We start from the raw sequence: 24,451 nt of genomic DNA, 5'->3' as shown, positions 1-24,451 counted from the left end.
GGAGATCATGGTTTGATTCCTGGTCAAGGAATATATCTGGGTTGCGGGCTTGATCCCCAATGTGGGGTGTGCAGGAGGCAGCCAATTAATGATTCTTTCTCATCGCTGCCATTTCTATCTCTCTCCCTCTCCTTTTCTCTCTGAAATCAATTAAGAATATATTTTTAAAAAACATAGTTTGAATGGGCTGGAACCTATCTTAGTCTCTATTGACTGGCCTTCTGGGTATGTACTGGTTGACAAGATGGAAATGAAGAATTATCAAAGAATAAGCAATATCAAGACTAGGGAAACTACTTGGTTTTAGATAAGGGGTCAGAAAACATTTCCTATAAAGGATCAGATAGTAAATATTTAAGGTTTTGCAAGCCGTATGGTTTGTGTTGGAACTACTCAACTCTGACATTGTCATACAACTATAGACAATACATAAATGAGTGGACATGGCTTTATTTTTGAAAAAACAGGGGTGGGGACTAGATTTGGCCCAGAATCTTTTGTTTGCCAGGCCCAGCTCTAGATGCCAAATCTAGGGCATGGTAAACTTAAGTATATTCCAGGCTAGCAATCACATGCAAGAGAATGGATAGAACAATTTGAAGCCCAATGGTAAATAAATATACTATGTATGTGATGATACTCAGGAGATGAGTCTGGCAAGAACCTAAGAATGGAGTTTAGATTTCCACTTAATTTTTTCAGGAGTCCTAACACGGTGATTTATATACACAGCCAAAATTAAGTGGGTAGTATTCAGAGCCCCAGACAAAAGGATGACCTAATTTAGTAGGCTGAAAGCTTAAGAAGAAAATTAAAGAAACTCACCCCTACAGATTGAGATCATCTTGCCAGGACTAAGCGTCACTCTCCCAAAGAGAGAGAATAGCTAGCCCAGGGCAGATAAGAAGTTAGTGGCAAACCCCTCTCTCTAAGTCCCATGTTCTTATCAGATGGCACTCATCATATTACTACCAATTAATCAAGAGTTAATGCTAAGTATTTTCAATGATGGAGGAGAACAAGAAGGAGACTACACCTTGGTAGGCATATCTCAGGTACTCCAGCTTATCCCCCAGAGCTTAAGTGATAAGCTTAAGAAATCAGGGTTGACCTGTAGGAAGAAGATCCTTAGTACTTAGCCAGATAGGGCTGAGGCATACAGGAACTATCATATATACTGTATGAAAGAGAACATTGGCATACAAAACTGACTAAGGTACACTGGGACTTGGCAATGATTTAAAGGTTAAGTAGTGGAATATACAGGGGAGGTGAAAAGTAGGTTTATAATTGTGAGTACATGAGACACAGAGTTTATTCTTGTGTTATTATTTAATTAACCTGCATTTTTTTCCCATATGAACAACTGTAAACCTACTTTTCCCACCCCTGTACAGACAATGGGCAGCTACTGAAGATTTTTTAACAAGGAAGTAACAGAATCAGAATTGTGCAGAAAGGAAGTTAGTATATCAACAAGTTGCTAAATATCAAAGACTATTAGATTATATGCTAGAACAGCAAAAAATTCAAGTAAGAACACTTAAAGAATTGGGATGTGCATTATGAGGGCACTACAATCAACTAAGTGATAGTGGGGGATTGGATTAAGGCAGTGACAGTTGTGTGGCTTAGCAGACATAGCATTAGAATAATAATAACTGCTCCTCATTCTGAATACCACTATTTTAAACTTCTTGAATGCCACCACAGAATACATGAAATACAAAGAAGTTCAGAAGATAGTTATGAGGAATTTTCCTCACCTAGTAAGATTACTTAGACATCCAATTATCTCAAAGGCAGTTGAGCCAATAACTTGTAATTTAAGCAAAGTAAGTCTTATACAGTTTTATCTTTAGAGTGATTTAATTATCTTAAAAGTGAAACCAAGTTGATGGATTATATTCTAGAGAATAGGAATACTCTACATGTTAAAAAAAGTCTTTACTTTCAATATCTAGATAAATAAATATCATGCAACAATAACCACATTGTAAATATAGCATATGGAATCACCACAGGTCAAAAAGTAACAAAGGGACAAAGGAGTTATTATTTTAGGTATCTCTCAGAAGCAAACAAATAAAAATATTAAAAATGAATTTTTATTCCTTCTCTCTTCTTAAAACCATTATGCATACCTTATTTCGAGGGAAATTTCGCAAAATATTAAAATTTTGCAAAGACAGGAATAAACTATCATATTCTAGCTCTATAATGCTTATTTGTTATAATAATAATAACAGAAAAAAAAATTGTGTGCTTTCTATGTGCCAGGCACTGTACTAAGCATCTCATATAATCTCATAGCAAGCTTATAATGCAGGTATTTTTGACCCTGTTTTACAGATTAGAAACCCAAGTCTGAAATGGTTTAAAAAAACACACTCACAGTCACAAAGCTGGTAATTAGCAGGGACAAGATTGAAAACAGGTCTAATCCCAAAGCCTTAGGCCATGTGCTGGCTTCTCATGCCCCAGAATTATCCTGCCAGGACTAAGCACCACTCACCCCAAAAGAGGGAGTCTTCAGCTCAGGGCATACAAGAAGCCAGTGGCAAAGACCTCATTCTGTCTCATGTTCTTCTCATTATTGCATTCATCATACCACTGCCAGTTAATCAAGAGCCAACCCTGGATGTTTTTCATGATGGGTTAATTACATCTTAGGCTATGTATAATAATGCCAGAAAGATGAAATGCAATGTCTCAAGCCCACTAGGTTCATATTTAATTTATCAATATTTGTTGTACACGCTAATGAAATACACTATCCTCTCATCTATTTTCTCTTTAATTTTATGGTTTCCAAGAACATATACACTTTGTTCATAGCACATCATATTTCTGAATTCTTAAACAACCAGAATACACTGACTTCAAAGCCCATTAAAAGGTAATAATACTGTGTGAAGTTCAGTGATCAATGTATTTCACAGCACAAACATGACTCACACACCCTATTAGACTATACACACTGTAGAAGCCCTTTATTAGCATTCAGGTGATGGCAGTCATGGAATCTAATGTCCAGTTTAAAGAGCCTTCTCTGCATTTTTATTTTAAACAAACAAAAGGCTCTTTTCAAATGCAATGCCAGTTTTCTAACATTTTATACAAATTTCAGTAACCTGGGCTGCCCTTTCTCCCTACCCGCTTTTTGTCTTTGTGCCAGTTGTTAAATATGTCTGGAAAAGAGGGAAATTCCATGCACTTCATAATATTGAATACAAAATTTTACCTGAGCCATTCAACAGCAGAAAGATTCTTTCCACTCAAGCTCTACATAAAATATACTAAAATATCAAATTTCAATTTTGGGGACTAGCCTTAACTTTAAAAAAAAAGAAACACCTGTTTACATGGCAGTGTTGTCATTAACTTCTATTTCTACCACTTAGCCTATACCCACTTTCACACCCTCCTGTAAATTATGCTGACTTATTCAATGCAACCATATTAAAATGATCTATCATTTACTCTCATAAATATATTTCTTTGATTATTTTACCTGGATATTGCCTTAAATAAGAATTAGGTTTATCCCAAAGTTTTCTTTCATTTGCCTGGGCCCTAGACAAATGTTTCCATGTATCAAGCAAATTCTAGGCATTCCTGTGAAAACTAAAATCATATAGTAGTCAGTTTCCCATTATATTAGTTTATATTCACAGTTCCTGGCTTAATTTAAAATTTGATTTCTCTAATTCTGTTCAAATTAAGAGAAAAAATGTCAATGCAGCAATCTCAATGAATGGTAAAATTATCAGGACAGCACATTTTTTAAAAGCATAGAGAACCACTGATTATACAGGTAAAACAATCATTGACTTAGAAGCTATTCACCTCTATAAATGATTAAGACTATGACAAATTCCATGGAACCTTGAAACAGTAACCATACAGAGTTCTCTGTTTTGGTTTATGGGAGCAATAAATACAAAATGTTAAAATGTTTTAATCAAAATATCTATTCATTATTATTTTCCCCAAACCCTGTAACTCAGAAGAAAAACAGCAATTATCACATAAAAAGAAACTCACAGGAGGTACTCTCTATCTTTTCTTCTAGGAAGTTTATGCTATGTTTGTTTCCCTTTTTATCCACAGCATCTATGTCTAACGCTCTTTTCTGGGAGGTACTAAAATGTGATAAAGCTTGAATCATAAACACAATTTTAAAAAATAACAAGAACATAATACAGTAACACTACTACTTCGTCTCCATGAAAGGGCTTAGTTACTTACAAAAATCAACCAATGAGGTTGATACACCTTTCTATCCAGGTTAACAATGTCAGAGATAGAAGGACCTTAGGGACCAAGTGGTCCTATTCTCTCATTTGGCAGATAAGGTAAGAGTAGGGTGATTTGACGAAGACCATCCATTTACCTAGTGACAGAGAAGAAACTTGAAATCAAGGTTACCTAGCTACTGGGCCCATACTATTTGCATTATATTTTCCATTATAATTTTGTTTAGACTTAGAGCAGTGGTTTGCCATAATGACTATATACAAAAAAATCACTTGAAAAACTTTCAAAATATACATATGCTGGCTCAATCCATAATTCAGCATACCTAGAAACAAGTCCCAAAATTTGTATTTTTTTCAAAGGTCCCCCATCGAGATTTTGATGTGCACTCAGTTTTAAGAATAATTGTGGCTTAGAGCAAAAGTGTAACCTTCTCTGGCACTGTGACAAGTCACTAGCTCCAAAGTAACCTATAATGGATTTCCTAACTCTCATCTGCCTCTTTTGAATTTGTTAAGGAATGTCTGTCATTTCAACTGTAACTATGCAAGCAAGCCCTTTAAACTTTTGTATTACCTTTTTTTTACCTTTCCTCTGATCACTTCAAACTCAGATATAGATATGCTACAATTCAGACCTCCAAGCTGCAGGGGTTGGGGGGTGGGGGATTACTGGATTTCTGACACCTTTAGGGAAGAAGTATCAATACCTTTTTCGGGAGGATATTCAACTATTCAAATCACTGGGAAGACCAGATTTAAGAACAGAGAAGATAGATGACAATGAACTCTAGCAGCATCTCTTCCATGACTAGGTACCAAAGTTAAGCCAGGAATCCATTATAAATACATTGCCTTCACAGACCAATCATATACAACTGCTGAAAAACAAATTAATTTATATCAAACTACTTAAAATGAGAAGGTTTGGATAATTTTTGTTGAGATAGTAAGTTAGGCTTAAAGAGAATTACAATAAATTTCAGGTTCAAGAGGACAGAATCGAATTGTCCAACTAAGTACAGTAGCCCCTTCCCTAGGTACTGGAATTGATTCCTAAAACCCTCATTGCAGGGGAATTTGTATTGAAAGAATTTATGAGCTTTGGGGAAAAATTGGGTCAGGGAAAGGAGTATTATTAAAGCTCAGACAATTGGTTTGTTCACTGAAATAAAACACCAAGTAAAGTGAATTTTGATGACATTTTACATTAGCAATAGTGATTACTGGGCAATTAATTTCTATTTCACTCTGATCTCAAGGTGAGGACAATCATGCATCAATGAAAATGCTAGTCATTACAGTAGTGAGAGGGAAAAAACTGAGAAAATAGGATTTTGTCTGGAGATAAGTAAGCTCTGTCTTCTCCACTTTCATCCTCTGGCACATGGATCACCACATCATCAGTTCTGATCAGATTCTGAATCCCAGAGTTCAAATATCTGCGCACAGCCTTTCTGCCTGCTGTTTGTGGAATAGGTTTGAATGATATGGCCCGATCTCTTCTGCCCTGTGGAAGCAAAGGAGGGAGACAAGACTTATTGACCTTTGTTTGAAAGTTTCTTATTACTATTTTACCGGGTTATGAGTAATTATTTAAGCCTTGCCTGGAGGTCAGTAAATATTCCACCGAAGAATCTTTCCTCTGAATCATGGAGACATTTCAATTTGTATAGTGGCTACTTCAACATTCTTCCAGTTCTTCATAATAACCTTCACTTACCTCTTTTATCAGCTTTCAATGTGATCACATCTCTGAAATTTTTCTCAAATATCTTCCAATGGTAAGACTCTAACAGTTCAGCAACATCACTTAATTCAATGTCTTCAAATCCTTCACCACCTAAAGGTTTTGCATATGCTAAAATATTTTCAATTTCTTCTACCACTGGAAGGCAACTTTCAGAATCAGTTACCACCTCATTCCAAAGTTTCTGCCAAGCTGCCTTGAGGGTTGATCATTTTATTACTCTCACTGATTCTTCTACTATTGTTAAAGTGTTACAAATGCAGAAATTTTGCCAACCTTCTTTCACAGTAAGTTTTGGTGTCTCTCTCATAAGATCTGCAAGGTAATCAAACACACACTGAGTATAGTACATCATAAACATTTTTTGTACCCCCAGATGCATGGGTTGAAGTAGGGTAGTGGTAATGGGGGAGATGGAGATGACTTTATCACAAGGATCAGAATTTACTATTGTACTTTTGTCAGTGGGAGCAGTGTCCAGAATCAGCAACACTTTGTATTTAAAATATATATTTTTTGGTTTAAATATTGTTTAATCTCAGAACAAAACACTTTAAAAACCAGTACAGTAAAACCTCGATATAACAGACTAATTTGGGCGAGGGGGTGACCTTTAAAGCCAAAAATCTGTTATATAATAAAGTAGGTTTTCCAAATGCATTTGTTTAAAAAAATGACAAATTAGTTAGTTTACCTGTTTTTTTTACTTATGTAGAGACATTTGTGTAATTAAAATTAAGTATGTATGAAAAGTTTAATTTCACAAAAAAGTTTTCTATATGTATTATTGTAATTTTAAATTTATACTAAATAGGTCTAGTATATGGGTGCATTCACTAGTCACCATGAGTAAACAAATGCACACAGCTGGGGCGTGGCTTAGCTTACTTCGGAACACCAGCGTCATTAAAAGTGCTACAAATGGGGGCATCTGTAATACTGGCAACAATAAAGATACATTTAAAGAAAAAAACTGCTGCAGAAAGTCACACCACTTGACAGTATGTGATGCGGTGTGATCACATGCTAATCATTCACTGAACACTGTTTACCAAAAGTGACTCTTGGATTTAAATGTTTATAGTTGTAGATATGTATTATTTATTTATGTCGGTGAAATTACTACACTGTTTTTTTGAACATATAGCCTATTTGCTAAAATTTGTTAAAAATGCCAGTGAATTAATAACAAAAATCCCTGTTAATTTAATTATAAGCAAATCTTGGTTAAAAGCATTTTAAAATTGACAGGGTGTTAATTTTCACATATAACATACGGACAGGAAATTTGTCCGTAAAATCTGAAGTCTGTTAAATCAAGGTCCACAAAATCAAGGGTTTACTGTACAAAAAGTGTTCCTCATTCCAAATGTTATGGTTCCCCCGTCACGTAGACAGAAAAGTGTTTCTTACATTCTTTTATAAGAGGATACAGGTTTTGAAATCTGTGAGCAACATGGGTTTAATAGAGAGTCACCACAAACATTGGAACAAAGCAGATCTTTGAGTTTGTCTTTTCCAGTCTTGAAACCGCTGGTCTTTTTCTCATCTTTTGCAACAGATGTGCAAGTAGGCATGTACTTCCAGAACAGGACCATTTCATCAGCTTTGAATACCTGTTCCAGCAAATAGCCATTTTCTTCCATCAGTTTCTCCAGGTATTCAGGATACTCTGTAACAGCTTCATGATCTCCTTCCTTTGCCAGCCACTTTATCATACAGACATAGCATTTCTTAAACTTACTCAACCGCCCATTACTTGTAATAAATGTCATAATTTTTCATCTAGATCGAAATTTAAACTTGCATATTTTGGGGATGCTTGCTGGCAGATTATATACATAGAAAGAGAATTATTTAACCTTCCTATTTTAGAATCCACAAATACAAATCTCTTTACATTTTCTCTATTTTTACATTTCAAGTTATGTGTGATTTTCGTAATTATTCCTGTGTGTCCCTCAACTCACTAGCCCTATTAGCTTTCTCATTTTTCTTCGTTGTATGAATTATAGATTCATTAACATAAAAAACCCACCCTAGAGGTCTTGGCTCCATTGTTATCAAGCATTTCAACAACTCTCATTTTGTTTGCAATAGACATAGCCTTTCTTGCCCTCTTCACTGTTCTTGCATTTATTTCTATCATCTACATTTTTGCTTTTTTGGTTGGATGCTATTCTTACCCAAACATTCGCAAATTTACAATTATTAATTGTTTTATATCACTGAGTGGTACATAGCACTAATTTGTAATATATGAGAAGCAAATGACAACATTCACATGACAAATAAAAACAAAACAGCTTTTGCATGACTACATGTGTGTGATTGACAGCTGCAGAGAGAGCAACAGACAGAAGAACAAGGATAGAAGCAACCAACAAAAATGTTGATCTTATCACAAGAGCCTAGTCAGCAAGACAACATGATGTTGACTTGAACTTGCATATTGTTCCAAAACTTTAAAAGATGTCAACTAGGTAAACTCAAAATTTTGTATGAGAATGACTTGCAGTTGTGGAGGGATCACAGAATTCAGGAGTCAAGGTCAGGCCACCAGGCTGAGATGAGAAGCACAAATATCACCATCTAGAAGAAAGCAGACACAAACATAGGAAATGAAGGCAGGAACAGAGGCAATCTGCATAAGTAGATTATAAGCTAGAGAGGCAACAGAAATTTGGAATAATAATAATATATGCCAAATTGCCTTTACAAAGGCTGAATCAATTTGTATGCTCACTAACAGTGAATGAGAATCCTTTTCTCCCATATTCTCACCAACATGAAATATTATCAACCATTGTAATTTGTGCCAAGCAGAAGGTGAATAACAAGGTATTTCATTTTTGTTTTACTTTTCATTTCTTTAATCATCCTTCCATATGGTAGACCATTTCCATGTCTTCATCTTAAATTGTGTGTTCATATGCTTTGCCCATTTTAAATTTTTTTCTTACTGATTTATGGGCAATATTAGCATATTAGGGAACTCTTATTTTTAATTCTCTGTTGCAAACATTATGCCAAGCCTGGCATTTACTTTTAAATTTTATTTGTCTTTTACCATAAAAATGTTTCACATATTTATGTAGTCAAATGTTTCATACCTTGCTTTGAAAAGCTTCCCCCTCCCTAAGAAAATTATGTTCACATATTTTCTGTCAGCATTTCAACCAAAAACAAGGTGTGTTTTTTATTACTGCTACACCTTGTGAGGATTTGTATGTACAAACAGGATTGATTGCAGCTTTTGTCATGAAAGGACATTTGGTCTTAAGGGGTTTGCTTTTATACAGCTGTGCAGAGCTTATTTTTCTTCTTCAAAAATCTTAAACACACACATATTCAAGTGGTAAGCTCAAAAAGTATGGACCATCAGAATCATTTAACACTTTAAACTGTAATACCCATAAATGGTGACCAATGATGAGGCTTCCATGAGAAATCTTATTTTTTCAAAATTTATAAACTACCCACAATGCTTTTACTAATATGATAAAGATGTCATTCAACTGACTTTTTAAAAAATATATTTTTGTTGATTTCAGATAGGAAGGAAGAGGGAGAGAGAGGGAGAGATAGAAACATTAATGATGAGAATCATTGATTAGCTGCTTCCTGCATGCTCTCTACTGGGGATCAAGCCCGAAACCCAGGCATGTTCCCTTGACTGGAATTGAACCTGGGGCCCTTCAGTCCACAGGCCGATGCTCTATCCACTAAGCCAAACCAGCTAGGGCTCAACTGACTTTTAAGACCAAAAAGCAATAATAGAGCATTTCAAAAGTAAACCTGCATAATGCAAAATTTCAGAAACTTATTCATTCTCCTCAATCATCTCACACTGACAAAAAGTTTATCATGTACAAGGCCATGGGAATAGAAAAATGAATTGATTTTTTAAAAAATTTTATCTCAATGAACTTAGTCTTCTAGGAAAAATAAATATAACACGGTATAAGGTAGAAAGCCACAGTCCATAGAGTTGAAAACAGGCCCTTCTTATCCCTTATCTGAGGAATGGTATAACTTCCTAAGTCATCTGCCTGACATTCAAGCCTATCCACCATACTGCGTCCTGAGCAACCTTTCTAAAACAGGGGTCTAATCCAGCACTTCCTCCTCTTTAAATGACTCCCTTGAATGGCTTACTGAATAAAGTCCAATCTCAGTCTGTATGATGGTGCCTGCCTACTTTCCCATTCTTATCTTTTACTACCTCTTCCCTTGTTATCTACATGTCAGACAGTTAAGGGGCTATATCAATCATCCAGATTTCTTCAATCTTCAACATAGTTCAAGCACCACCTCTTCCAGGAAGCTTTCTCTGCTCCTCCAGATAGCTCTGAAGCAGTGACAGGAAATCTCAGAGGCTCCTTCCCATGCTTAGTATGATTATAGCATTTTGACATTTCACTGTAGTTACATCTGTTTCCCTGTATCTTAATCATTTCTGAATGCCTTGACAGTATCTGGAACAGAATAGATCATCTATTTATATAAAAGCCTAAGTGACCATTATGACAGAATGACCGGAACGACTGGCTGCTATGATGTGCACTGACCACCAGGGGACAGATGCTCAATGCAGGAGGAGGGGGAGAGAGGAGCAGCGAGGCCTGGAGGCACACGCTATGGCCCAGGGATCCCAAGAACCACAAGCCCAGAGCCTGCTTTCCAATAAAAATAAATAAATTGGGGAAAAAAGTGGGAGGCAGGGGGCTGGACGCTGCCACCCTGGGAAGAACAGCTCCAGGAGGGAAAGGCCTCCCTAGGCCCCACCTGCGAGCCGACTCACTGGTGATGTACAGGAAGCACAGCCCCTCTGACTCCAAAGCCGGTGGCACTGACAGCTGCTCCCCATCCTGCTCCATGGTGGATGGAGAGCTGCCTGGCCATACTGTGTCAGCTCCAGCTTCTGGCTTCCAGACCTCCCTTTCATATACTGTGTGTACTTGGGAGTGTGGCTTCAGCCTCCCAGGCCAATAGTGCCACAGCACAGCCAGAGAGTGGCAGGACACAGCCACCAGGGCTGGCTGGGCATTGATGTGGCCGTGTGACTGATGTCCACGTGCAGTTACACTGCGTGTTTACATTTGTAGGGAAGCAGGGCAGCCTGCTCCTGCCACCCACGTCACCTTCTAGGCTAAGAAAGGCCCACTGATCTCTGTGTTTCTCCTCCCATCCAGAATCAAAACCTCTTGGGGATGAATGATCCCAGCAATGGCCCCAACACATGCTCGGTGTCACTGTCACAGACATTCCCAGTCATTACAGTCCATTCCTCAACCCGCAGTGCCCTGCTCTACCCACTGCCACCCCTTACCTGTCACCCCCGGAGGACCACCTTCTGTTATCCTATTTGAAATGTGGGCAAGATCTCAAATGCCCCCCTGTCCTTCTTTTTTTCCAATAGCTCCCTTGCCCTACCTTTTTCTTCCTCTAAAAACCTTGCATTTTAATAATATGTATTTGATTGATTTTAGAGAGGGAAATAGAGATAGAAACATCAATGATAATAGAGAATCATTGATCGGCTGCCTCCTGTACCTTCCAAACTGAGGACCGAAACCTCCCATGGCTCCTCCCCCCAGCCAGCAAACCTCTTATGGTCAGGTCCCTCTCCCAGCTGGCAGGCCCCAGTGGCAGTGTGGCAGGGATGGAAGGAGGAGGGGGGAAGGTGGGGAACCGCGGTGTGGCAGGGCGCCAAGGGTAGCAACGGTGTCTGGCATGCATTCCTTCCATGCCTGGCCCAGTGACGGTGACCTCCTCTCTAGACCTTCGGCCCGATCTGCCCAGCCCCAGTCAGCCCTGATTGCCCACCAGGCCTAGGGATCACACCCATGCATGAATTTCATGCACTGGGCCTCTAGCTTTATTACATAAATGCTTACAGTGGACAGAGTAAGTATTGCATGCAACACTCACAAAAGGGTTATCATTTAAAACGAACCTTGAAGAATGGGTAGGATTTTCAGTGCGTGGAGAAGGGGGCAAGTGAGTGGGAGGTGAGAATTAGGTTACATGAGGCTAAAACACGGTGGGGGGAGGGAGGTGTCCAAAGTGGATAGTAAAAAACAAAAATTGGAAAAGTAAGCTGAGGCAAATCATAGAGGGCCTGAGATACCTGTTTTATTTGGTGAGATGAAGTTGTTAAATTTTTCCATATGAATGGTTTATGTTTGCAATTAATAAAAAAGCAGGGGTTTATGATAAATCAGTTATATTCGTGTTTCTATGTCTCAACACAAACATTTCTAAGGAGAAAAGTCCTATTTGTGTACTAAGTAATTTAGGAATATCATATTGATATTTATTATCACGTTGTTCTTTTGTTCTTGCAATTTAATTTTTGATAACAAAGACAGTCATGAAACATCTCCCCTTTCCTTCTATGGTTTGATGGGTCACTAATCAAATAGACATCCACAAATTCTTAATAATAATCTATTTTTTCACATTAAAATTTTATAGAAAGCTGTGCATATTTCTTACTGGATCCAAGTCTTTTTTACAGCATTGAAAATTCTCCCCCCAAAGTCTAAGTGGAGTCTATGCTGCAACAGTGCCCTCTGCTGGCTCTAGCATGGAACAGCTAAACCCTAAACAGGGAAGGAATGCAAAAGGCAAGGTCATCTAAGGTGCATCTCTCCTGACAGGCCTGCAATGTCTTTCCCTTTCCTGTTAAGCAGAATGTTGACTTGATGAGCTCCTCAAAGGAATCAAACTCATCTTAGCAGGCAAGGAATAGAGCAAATGTTTTGACAACTTCCATTTTTCCCTCATCTTTTGGGGAGTTGGCTACACCCAAAGCTTCCAAAGATTTTAAGAAAACGCACATTAATTTGAACAACAGTTTCCTGATCTCCTGTATTCGCTCTTTATCTTTTCTCATTTTTACTCGCCTGTGTAAGAATAAATGAAGTGTTTAGTTACGGAATGCTTTAAAGAATAACAGAAATCATGGACCTAGTGACCTAGTGGCTGGCCAAGTCCCAACCTGAAATACAAACAGGCCATCTCCTAAGCCAGGGGCTAGATGTCATTTAACCCTCTCTCTTAAAATTAAGGGTAGCAAACAACATGAAATCAGCTTACAATGACTCCTTATGATGACAACTGAAAGCAGCTTTTAGCTAGCAGGAAGCACAGTGGCCTCCTGCTGGGAATTAAATGAAGTACAATGGGGGAGATGCACTGTAAATTGTGGAGTATGATCCTCATCAAAGGTGCTAGTATCATTGTAGATTCAGACTAGATTGCAATACCAAGAAATTCTCATGGCAGGCTACAGAAGAATGAGGAGTCCCCAAGTGCACAGCCACCCTTCTTTCTGCAAAGACAATTTTAAAGGCCCTTCCGGCCACTGTGGTTCCTTTATTCAACCCAATTCTGAATAAGCTGTAATTAAGGGACCACAGCTTTCTCCTGTGTCTTATTTCTGTGTGGTTTTGGTGGTTCCAATGCAGAGCTTTATAATCTGGGGCCCTGGGATGAGTTCTCATCTTTGGTCACTTCCAAAGTCCAAAGTCCCTATGGCCTCCGTGAGCAAAGCACTGGGCTATGCCCCTTAAGTTACAGGTGGTAAAGCAGTAGTCCCGTCTTTCCACACAGCCATGGAGTCATATATACAGAAAAAAAACAACTAATTGCCACAAAAGACCCAATGATAGGTACCACAGAGGTGGGGGACTTGGGGCCACAGAGAAAGGAGGTAATCATTTCACAGTTAATTTACAAAGCCTGGCATTAGGGTGAGGCGAAGGCAGCCAAGTCATGAGTTGGATCATTTCTTTAACATTTTTTTTCCTCATGGAATTTTTTGCATTAACTTTGAATCTTAAAGATATCACATTTAAAAATTGTATCGATTAATGAATGCCTTGGTGACCCCTTAAATTTTGTTCCCGAGGCCAGTGCCTCAATAGATGTGCCTTTGTCCTGGCCCTGGTGATTTGAGTGAGGGCATAAGTGATAGACATGATTTTGCAGAAAGAGGAGTAAAAGGCAACGCGAGAAGGCACCAAGGAGCCCAAGCAGGGCCTGGAGGAGAAGGCTGGAGAGGCGTGATCTGGCGGGTCTGGCGGGCTTGCTCTGCTTGACTAGGCTAATTTGTGGCAGCCCCCGAGGAAATCCGCTTGGTTAAAGCGCAATACCAAAAGGACATAGGCTTACCTTGTTCTGGCTGCTCAGGCCCTGAAATCTCCTCTTCTAACCACCAAAGCACAATCTGCTCCCCTCTGGGGAAGATGCATCTTTTCTTTGCAATGCGCCTACTCCGAAGCGTTCTTTAGCGCAGACTTAATCAACCAGCTGCTCTCAGTGGAGACCTGCCCTTGGAGAGGCCCCTCTAGCATCCGCCATCCCCGCTGCGCCCATTGTTCGCCAGAGGTCCACTCCCACCGCGCAGGGCGGGCTGGTCCCCAGCTGGGATGGGAGGACTGTATGCTGTCACTTCCGACCTTGTGTCGGGACACTTCCTCAGTTACACCATTCACACCCCAGCCTCCGCCCCACTCGATCCCAGCCGCGGCAGCCCAAAGGCCTTCTTCATTAACCATCTCAAGGCCAAAGTGCTAAGAGACTCTGCAAGGGTCGGTTTGCTATTGAATAGTGGCAACAGTCGCTAATAAGCTTGATTGCTTGGGCAGGCAGCAAATTTTAAAGTTGGAAGGAATATCATATAAGGGTAGGATTTAGCATCCGTTTTCTTTCCTGAAAAGTCACCAAGCAAATTAAATGTGTCAACATTTAGTACCAGTAGTGCATCCTAACAAGTACACCTCCCCCCGCACCCCCCTCCCCCCCTCCCAAAAAAAGCACGTTAAAGCACTCTCTACAAACGCTACCTTTGCATTCTTGAAATCTCCATCAGAAGGCGGGGAAAGTGTTTAGAGAAGGGTGAGTTTTCTGATAGGAATTGGTCTGAAATAAGCCAAACCCCAGAGAGCAGCTTGGAGCTGGGAGGCGAGGGGCGGGGGGTGGGGCCTTAATTTGTTGTTCCTACTTAAGCCCTTTCAAAGACCTCAAATTTCTCGGAAGCTCTTTGCAAAGTGCCTGTCTACAAGTTACTTTGGGTTTCTTATAAAACAATTAAAATGGCTTGTCCAAGTGAGACTACCTGGTAGCTCAGGAAAATACTCCTGGAAAATGGATGTGAAACATGGCTGTTTGAGCCACATAGTTGTTTTAATGTGGTATAATGTACACTGAAAGTAACAGGGCCTGGAGATGCATATTTCCCCCAAATCTCTAAACACATATTTCACTTCAGGAGTCTTGTTTGCAGGTATTTGCTTATTTTTAAGGCATTAGTAAATGAGTAACAGGCAAAATCCATAAATACAAGAACAAATGCCAGGTTTAGCAAATAAAAATATGGATCACCCAATTAAACCGAATCTCATCTCAGAGGGAAGGCAGGTGGGTGGAAAGAGATTAACCGGGCAACTCATATGCATATATACATAACCCATGGACACAAAAATAGTGTGATATAGGCCTGAGGGGGGGGGGGGGTGGCAGGTGCAGGCTAGAAGGGAACAATGGGGAAAAAGGGGAAAATCTGTAATACTTTCAACAATAAAGATAAATTTAAAAAATAAAGCCAAATCTCAGATGAGGAATATCTTTATAATATAAATGTGTCTTATGCCATATATACATAAATCTCAGATAAATGAGGAATACCTTTATAATATGTGTCTTATGCCATATATACATTTTTTTTTAGTTGAAACTCAAATTTAACTGAATATCTTGTTTTTCTCTGGCAACTAGGAACAATGAGAAAACTATTTGAAGTCTTTGTTTATAGGCAAACAAGATACAAGTCTATATTGAGAGGTAGGCAAAAATATCACAAGGATTCTGAGTAATTTATTTATTTATTTATTTTTATTTACTTATTTTTTGTATAGCAAAGGTAGAGACTTATTGAAGAACAAGTACAGACTCCCACGTGGGGAGAGGGAAAGAATCCTGAATTCCTTTTTCCTATGGTTTATAAAGTCTGCAGAGCCTGGTGCCTTGATATCCCCTCTGACTGGTCACTATTCCTTAGACTGGTTACTATAGTAACTCCTAGGCTCAAAGGTCAAACCCTTTGTTTGACATGTGAAGTTCTCCCCCCTCCTTCCTTATTGTTTTCTTATGCCCTTTGGGCTTTCTTCTCCTTCTGGATGAAGGGCTTCCTTTTCTCTATTTTGTAAATATAGACCTTTTGCTGTTTCCAGCTCCCTCATTCTATGGAAATAAACCTGTTGCAGCTTTTCAGCTTCCCTATTCTATGGAAATATACCTTCTGCTGCTCTGCAGCCCTGTGCTTCCTCCATGGTCCCCTTAATTTCCAAAATTTCCTAAAACCTTTTTTTTTCACTCCCCAAAATTACTGTTTCAGTCCCCCCTTCAGTTAGGAAACCCCAACTGAGTAATTTATATATGTAAAATAGCAATCACATTAAAATACTTATTATGAAAGCAGTAAAAAATTTTATTTATATTAATTGAGAAGATTGTCAATCTGATACTTAAGACTAATAAGGCTTTTAATCCAGGGATCTCCAAAATAAACCCCGAGGGCTGAATCAGATCTGTGGCCATTTTTTGTATGGTCTTTGAGCTAAGAATGGTTTTTACATTTTTAGTTGGTCAAATAGAATCAAAAGAATAATATTTTCTGTCAAATGACAGTTATATGAATTTCAAAGTTCAGTGTCCATAAAGAAAGTCCTATTGTAACCCAGCCATGCCCACTCGTTTGCTTAGTATCTTAGGCCGTTTCCTGGCTACAAAGGCAAAGTTGAGTCAATGCAAGAGAGAGATCAACCTGCAACACCCCCTTGTCCATTGCAGTACCTCACAAACCAGAATATTGCTGTGGTGTTTAGATCCGTGACCCAGTCAGTACTTTACCAAGTGGCTAGCCTGCCATCTAGTGGGGAAAGATATGAGTGCTTTATGTATGTATGTATCCTATATAATAAAAGCCCAATATGCAAATAGACCAAACAGCAGAATGACTGGAGGAATGACTGGTCACTATGACGAGCACTGACTACCAGGGGGCAGATGCTCATTGCAGGTGCTGTCCCCAGCCTGCAGGCCCCAGGCCAGCCAAGGCAGGTGTCAGCAGGGGCCCGCTGATCGCCCTGCTGGTCATCCCACAGAGGGAGGCAACTAGCAAGGGTGGCGGGGGGCAGGGCCTGCGAGCGGGCAGCACTAGGCCAGCTGATGTAGGTGCCAACAGGGGCCCCCCGATAGCCCCGCCGGTCACCTCACAGATCATCCCTGATCACTGCCCAGGCCTGGGGACCCTACCCGTGCATGGATTTTGTGCACTGGGCCTCTAGTTAGATTATAAGCACCTTAAGGTTGGAGCTATGCCTTTGTCATCTCCATAAATCCATCACCTAGCAGAATTCTCCTGGTTCAGTAAATGGGCTCAATAAATATTTTCTGAATGAATGAACAATCAAAATGAATATAGCCCCTTAATAATGGGCTCATAGGTGGTCCTAAAGAATAAATGAAGGAATCACTCATCCAGACTAAGATGAGCTGTGTATGATGAAACAGCTATGAGCTATGGGACCTGTCACACCTATACAAACAAGCAACCACTACTTATCATGGTTGTACTTACATTAAAGGCAATTCATTATTCTTTGCTTTTCCACTGGAGAAATTAGGAGAGTAAAGATCACTGTTTCCCAAGAGTATAGAACAGGGGTGGGCAAACTTTTTGACTCGAGGGCCACAATGGGTTCTTAAACTGGACCGGAGGGCTGGAACAAAAGCATGGATGGAGTGTTTGTGTGAACTAATATAAATTCAAAGTAAACATCATTACATAAAAGGGTACGGTCTTTTTTTTTTTTAGTTTTATTCATTTCAAATGGGCCGGATCCGGCCCGCGGGCCGTAGTTTGCCCACGGCTGGTATAGAACAAAGTGATAAAAACCTATAAAGAGCCCTGGTGGGATAGCTTAGCTGATCGCCCTGCTGGTCATCCCACAGAGGGAGGCAACTAGCAAGGGTGGCGGAGGGCAGGGCCTGCGAGCGGGCAGCACTAGGCCAGCTGATGTATTTGCCAACAGGGGCCCCCCGATAGCCCCGCCGGTCACCTCACAGATCATCCCTGATCACTGCCCAGGCCTGGGGACCCTACCCGTGGGCAAATTCAAGGGTTCAATCCCAGTCAAGCCACATACAAGAATTAACCAATGAATGCATCAATAAGTGGAACAACAGATCACTGTTTCTTTCTTTCCCTTCTCGCTCACTAAATATTAATCAATAAAAATATATTTTTAAAAACCTATAAAGAAAAATTATTTTTAGGTTCATACAATAGCTGCACATGCTCTAGGAAAAAAACACACATTCATTTGAAAGTGCAATAGTATTCCAATCCTAGCATAGTTAACCCTTTATATCTGTCAGTTCCACATTCAATCAACTGAGGATTGAAAATATTCAAAAAATAATGTTATGCTGTTGCTGACATGTACTATGTAGTTACACCTATGATTATTGTGTCTGTACTGAATATGTACAAACTTTTTGTTTGTTATTATTCCCCAAACAACAATATAATAACTATTTACACATTTACATTTTAATGGGAATTATAAGTAATCTAGAAATGATTTAAAATCTAAGGGATGCCCTGGCAGGTTTGTCTCAGTTGGATAGAGCATCGGCCTGTGCACTGAAGGGTCCTGGGTTCAATTCTGGTCAAGGGCATATGCCTAGGTTGTGGGGTTGATCCCCAGTGGGGGGCATGCAGGAGGCAGCCAATCAATGATTCTCTCTCATCATTGATGTTTCTCTCTCTCTCTCTCTCCCTCTCTCTCTCTCTCTCTCTCTCTCTCTCTCTCTCTCTCTCTTTTCCTCTCTGAAATCAATAAAAATATATTTTAAAAAAACATAATGGAGAATCTGCATGTGCATAAGTTACATGAAAAAACTATGCCAGTTTATATAAGGGACTTGAACATCTATAGATTTTGGTATCTGCAAGGAGTCCTAGAATTAATACCCTAAAAATACTGAAGGAGAACTATATTCCTTTTACATTATTTAAAAAATTATCTTAGCACCTAGTATGATAAGAAAAGTAATAAATTAAAAATCTTGTATTATAATGCAATGGTAGAAAAGTTTTAAAATATAAAACTTACTAGAGGCCCGGTGCATGAAAATTCATGCACTCAGGGGGGAGGGGTCCCTCAGCCCAGCATGCGCCCTCTCACAGTCTGGGAACCCTCAGGGGATATCCACCTGCCAGCTTAGGCCTGCTCCCCAGGGGATTGGGCCTTAGATGGCAGTCAGACATCCCTCTGGCAGCCCAGGAGCCCTTGGCAGATGTCTAATAGGGAGCATGCCTAAGCCGTTTGTCGGATATCCTTAGCGCTGCCTCAGAGGCGGAAGAGGCTCCCGCCACTGCTGCTGCAATGGCCAGCCATGAGTCAGCTTCTGGCTGCAAGGTGCTCCCCTGAAGAAGCGCAGTGAACACCAGGGGAAAGCGCCTGCATTGAGTGTCTGCCACCTGGTGGTCAGTGTGCATCATAGCGACTGGTTGTTCCTGATCATTCTGTTGTTAGGGTCAATTTACATATTACCCTTTTATTATATAGGACTAGAGGCCTGGTGCACAAAAAGTTGTGCACTCGGGGGGGGGGGTCTCTCAGCCCAGCCTGTGCCCTCTCACAGTCTGGGACCCCTCGGGGGATGACCACCTGCTGGCTTAGGCCTGCTCCCCAGGGGATTGGGCCTAAGATGGCAATCAGACATCCCTCTGGCAGCCTGGCAGCCCTCCGGGGATGTCCACTTGCCAGCGGGGAGCAGACCTAAGCTGCAGTCGGGCATCCTTAGCGCTGCTGAGGAGACAGGAGAGGCTCCCACCAACACCGCTGTGTACTGGCAGCCATCAGCCTGGCTTGTGGCTGAGCAGATCTCCTCCCATGTGAGAGCGCCCTGACCACCAGAGGGCAGCTCCTGCATTGAGCGTCTGCCCCCTGGTGGTCAGTCTGTGTCATAGTGACCAGTCATTCCCAGTCTTTCTGCAGTTAGGGTCAGTTTGCATATTACCCTTTCACTATATAGGATAGAGGCCTGGTGCATGAGTGGGGGCCAGCTGGTTTGCCCTGAAGGGTGTCTCGGATCAGGGTTGGGGTCCCACTGGGGTGCCTGGCCAGTCTGGGTGAGGGACTGAGGGCCGTTTTCAGGCTGGCTGGTGACTGAAGCTTCCAGCCTCTACTTTTTTCTTTTCTTTTTTTTATTCTGGGATTTATTTACTTTCTATAATTGAAACTTTGTTGCCGTCACTGGAGCTGAGAGCCGGGCTCCTGCTCACTCCAGCTCTGAGGCCACGGCCTGCTGAAAGCAGGTATCTGGGGTTTGTTTAGCTTCTATAATTGAAACTTTGTTGCCATCACTGGAGCTAAGAGTCGGCTACAGCTCCATGGCCACGGCCGGCTGAAAGCAGGTATCTGGGGTTTGTTTAGCTTCTATAATTGAAACTTTGTTTCTTTCAGAGCTCAGAGCCAGGCCACGGCAGGCGGGGAACCTTGGCTTCCTCCATCACTGGAGCAAGCAAGCCTCCTGCTCACTTCAGCTGCGTGGCTGCTGGCCGCCATCTTGGTTGGGTTAATTTGCATATCTCACTGATTAGCCCATGGGAGGCATAGCGAAGGTACAGTCAATTACCATGTTTGTCTATTATTAGATAGGATATGGGTCTATAAGTCAAAAATGGGTCATTCTTATGCCATTAATTGACAAATAAGTAAAAATAAAATATCTCAGAATGAAGTAACCTTCAAAACTGAGCTCTTGATAGAATTGCACAAATCTAAGATTTAAGGGAAGAAAGAAAAAGATAAATTCCTGAGAACATACTAGGTCTCACATATTGTCCTGGATGCTTTTACCAGCATTATCTTATTTATACCTCTGAAAAAATATTGAGAGGTCACATGGCTAATAAATAACTGAATTGGATTTGGGCCATACATCTTCTGTGTCCTCCCCTTTATTCTGCCCCTCATATTAAGAATTCACTCCAAATATAACACTTTTTGGAATTCCTCATCAGTACTGTTTTTTTTGTTTTGTTTTGTGTTTTTTTAAAAATATATTTTATTGATTTTTTACAGAGAGGAAAGGAGAGAGATAGAGAGTTAGAAACATCAATCAGCTGCCTCCAGCACACCCCCCACTGGGGATGTGCCTGTAACCAAGGTACATGCCCTTGACCAGAATCGAACCTGGGACCTTTCAGTCCGCAGGCTGACGCTCTATCCACTGAGCCAAACCGTTCCCGGCATCAGTACTGTTTAACTTTATATTTCCCTACCACAACAGCATTTCAGATGCTATCTGGGATAGCTAATTGAATTTCAGAGGTTCATTCAACACATGTAAGTCCAAGTGGTATTTCTCCCATTCAGCAATCCTATTGTTGATGCTTATCAAATATCTTACGCCAGACAGTTTAAATCTGTTAACTTACACAGACTAGTGTTTAATTTTTTTTTATCTCCTCCAAATACACAGTTTTAGTAGACTGATTACAGCAAGCTGAGTTCCAATGGATCAATAACTAACTCACTTGGTGGCCTGCTGCTAAATGGCTAATCGCCACCAGAAAATATGGAGCCCAATTCTCCCCTAGTCTGCCACTGATTAATTGAATGGGTCATTTTTCTCTTCCAGTCAATCATAGGTGTGAGAGTAGTGTGTGACTCGTATGCAGACAGGATACTTACTACAAGCACTTATAGATAGTTTCAAATTGGGGAAAAGTTTGTGAATATGTATAATGACAAATTTTAGTAATACAGTATTCACAATCAGTCCTAAGAACACTAAGCACTTGTCAAAATTGCACAGTTAATTTCTTTTAGAATTAAATGAAAATGGAGGAACAATAATTAGGCATTCAATTATCCATAAAAATGTTTTTAAGATTTGCAATTATAGTTAATTGCTATAAAATATCATGTTGATTTAAAAAGCTGTTAACAAAATTGCAAATAAAATTCTTCCAGGCACATGTACAGCCCCAACTGACTTTGTGACCCAGCTCTCTGTAGAACCTGCTGGGCTGGCTGTACAGTCATCCTCCCTTTCTCTTGTTGCACCTTTTTTTTCTTTTTCACATTGTCCCTGTACATACAGTGGTCTTATCACAGTCATGCACCAATAACATTTCAGTGAATGATGGACTGCATATAAGAGGTTTGTCCCATCTACACTAATAAAAGAGAAACATGGTAATTGGCATCACTACCCTTTTCATTGGCTAATCAGCGAGATATGCAAATTAACTGTCAGCCAAGATGGCGGCCAGCAGCCAGGCAGCTTGAAACTAACATGAGGCTTGCTTGCCTCAGTGATGGAGGAAACCAACGTTCCCCGCCTGCGGCTGCAGGCCTCTGAGCCTGCAGTTTAAGAAACTCTGCAACAAATACCACCGGGCTTCAGCCAGCAGGATGGCAACATTGTAAGCAAAGGCCAGAAACCTAAGAGCTGGAGCCAAGCCTCAAAGCTAAAGCTGGCCCAGAATAAAAAAAAAAGAAAAAAAGGAGTGGTTGGGAGCTTCAGTCACCCCCAGACTGAAAACAGCCCTCAGCCCTTCACCCAGACTGGCCAGGCACCCCAGTGGGGACCCCCACCCTGAAGGGTGTGTGATCAGCTACAAACAGCCATCATCCCCTCACCCAGGCTGGCCAGGCACCCCAGTGGGGACCCCCACCCTGATCCAGGACAACCTTCAGGGCAAACCAGCCAGCCCCACCCATGCACCAGGCCTCTACCCTATATAGTAAAAGGGTAATATGCCTCCCAGCACCGGGATCAGCGGAGCCAAGAGGCCTCCCGGCACCAGGATCAGTGTGACAGGGGGCAGCGCCCAAACCCCCTGATCGCCCTGTGGCTCTCTGTGTGACAAGGGGCGGAGCCACAACCTCCCTATCCACCCTGCTCTGTTCGTGACAGGGGAAGGCGCCCCAACCCCCTGATCAGCCCTGCTCTGTGCCTGATAGGGAAGAGCTCCCCAATGCCCCCCCCCCCCGCCACGGGCCCTGCTCTGTGTGTGATGGGGTAGAGCCATAACCTCCCCATCGGCCCTGCCCTGAGTGTGAGAGTGGCGGTGCCCCAACCCCCTGATCGGCCCTGCTCTGTGGGTGATAGAGGGGGGTGCTCCACCCCCTGATTGGCCCTGCTCTGTGCGTGACAGGGTACAGAGCCCCAACCCCCCTGATGGGCCCTGCTCTGTGAGTGACAGGGGGCGGCGCCCCAACCCCCTGATTGGCCCTGCTCTGTGCATGACAGGGTACAGAGCCCCAACCCCCCTGATGGGCCCTGCTCTGTGAGTGACAGGGGGAAGTGCCCCAACCCCCTGATTGGCCCTGCTCTGTGTGTGACAGGGGGTGGTGCCACAACCTCCCCATCGACCCTGCCTTGAGTGTGACAGGGGACGGTGCCCCAACCCCCCAATCGGCCCTACCCTGATCATGACTGAGGGTGGCATCACAACCTCCCAATCTCCCTGCTCTGTGCATGACAGGGGGCGGCGCCCCAACTCCCCAATCGGCCCTGCTCTGAGCCTGACCAGGGGCTGCACCTAGGGATTGGGCCTGCCCTCTGCCACCCAGGAGCAGGCCTAAGCCAGCAGGTCGTTATCTCCCAAGGGGTCCCAGACTGCGAGAGGGCACAGGCCGGGCTGAGGGACCCCCCTGCCCCTCCCCCCCCCCTGCGTGCACAAATTTTTGTGCACCGGGCCTCTAGTAAGATTATAATGGAGTAGAAAAATTCCAATTGCCTAGTAACATAGTGGCCACTGTAACATAATAGCACAATGCATTACTCACGTGTTTGCGGTGATGTTAGTGTAAACAAACCTACTGCACTGCCAGTTGTATAAAAGTATAGCACATGCAACTATGTAGATACTATTTGATAATGATAGTAAATGACTATATCACTGGTTTATATATTTACTGCACTATACTTTTAATTATTTTAGATTGTAAAATAAAAGTTTCTGTAAAACAGTATGCCATGTTATGCTGACAGCAGCCTCATACATCTCACAATTACTCTGTGAAAGAGTTAAAGAGAATAAAACAGGGCAAAGAAAAATTTATTGTGTTTAGCAGTTATCTTACAGAAAGCTTGCAGCCTTGAGTACAGCATAGCTCAGATAACCAGAACCAAGGATGGACCAGACCCTTACATCAGCAAAGCGGCTTACAGCCAGCAAAAATCAATAAAAAACTATCTCTCCCTGCTCTCTTCGCTGATGCCTTTCTCGTTCTCAGCCCACCTGCACTCAGGTGTCGGGAATAAACTCTCTTTTGATACATTAGGGCCTCATGTCATAGGTGCACGACCCTGGCCACTCTGAACCTTTCACTCTGTCTCTTGA

At 41.5% G+C, this 24,451-nt stretch overlaps 1 protein-coding gene and 1 long non-coding RNA gene across 4 annotated transcripts in view; both read right to left on the bottom strand.

Moving 5' to 3' along the window:
• LOC308536036 (uncharacterized protein) overlaps positions 1-5,131 on the bottom strand; it is an 84,077-nt gene extending 78,946 nt beyond the window's left edge. The window contains exons 1-2 of one of the 3 annotated variants that reach the window (XM_081115052.1): positions 4,970-5,131; positions 4,252-4,396 (exon numbers count right to left, since the gene is read on the bottom strand). The gene's annotated coding sequence lies outside the window, so the exon portion shown is untranslated. Of the gene's footprint in view, positions 1-4,047 lie in introns of all 3 variants that reach the window. The other 2 variants (XM_081115050.1, XM_081115051.1) reach the window with 2 other exon arrangements.
• A 1,396-nt stretch (positions 5,132-6,527) lies between these two features.
• The window catches only part of LOC308536037, a 57,252-nt gene continuing 39,328 nt past the window's right edge, over positions 6,528-24,451 (bottom strand). Inside the window, exon 5 of the long non-coding RNA XR_013997325.1 lies at positions 6,528-8,601. This is a non-coding gene — a long non-coding RNA (uncharacterized lncRNA). The remainder of the gene's footprint in view (positions 8,602-24,451) is intronic.

Source organism: Myotis nattereri (assembly GCF_964212035.1).
Source record: "Myotis nattereri genome assembly, chromosome: X".
In the NCBI taxonomy this organism is placed as follows: Eukaryota; Metazoa; Chordata; class Mammalia; order Chiroptera; family Vespertilionidae; genus Myotis; species Myotis nattereri.
This window is presented reverse-complemented; position numbering and strand designations above follow the sequence as displayed.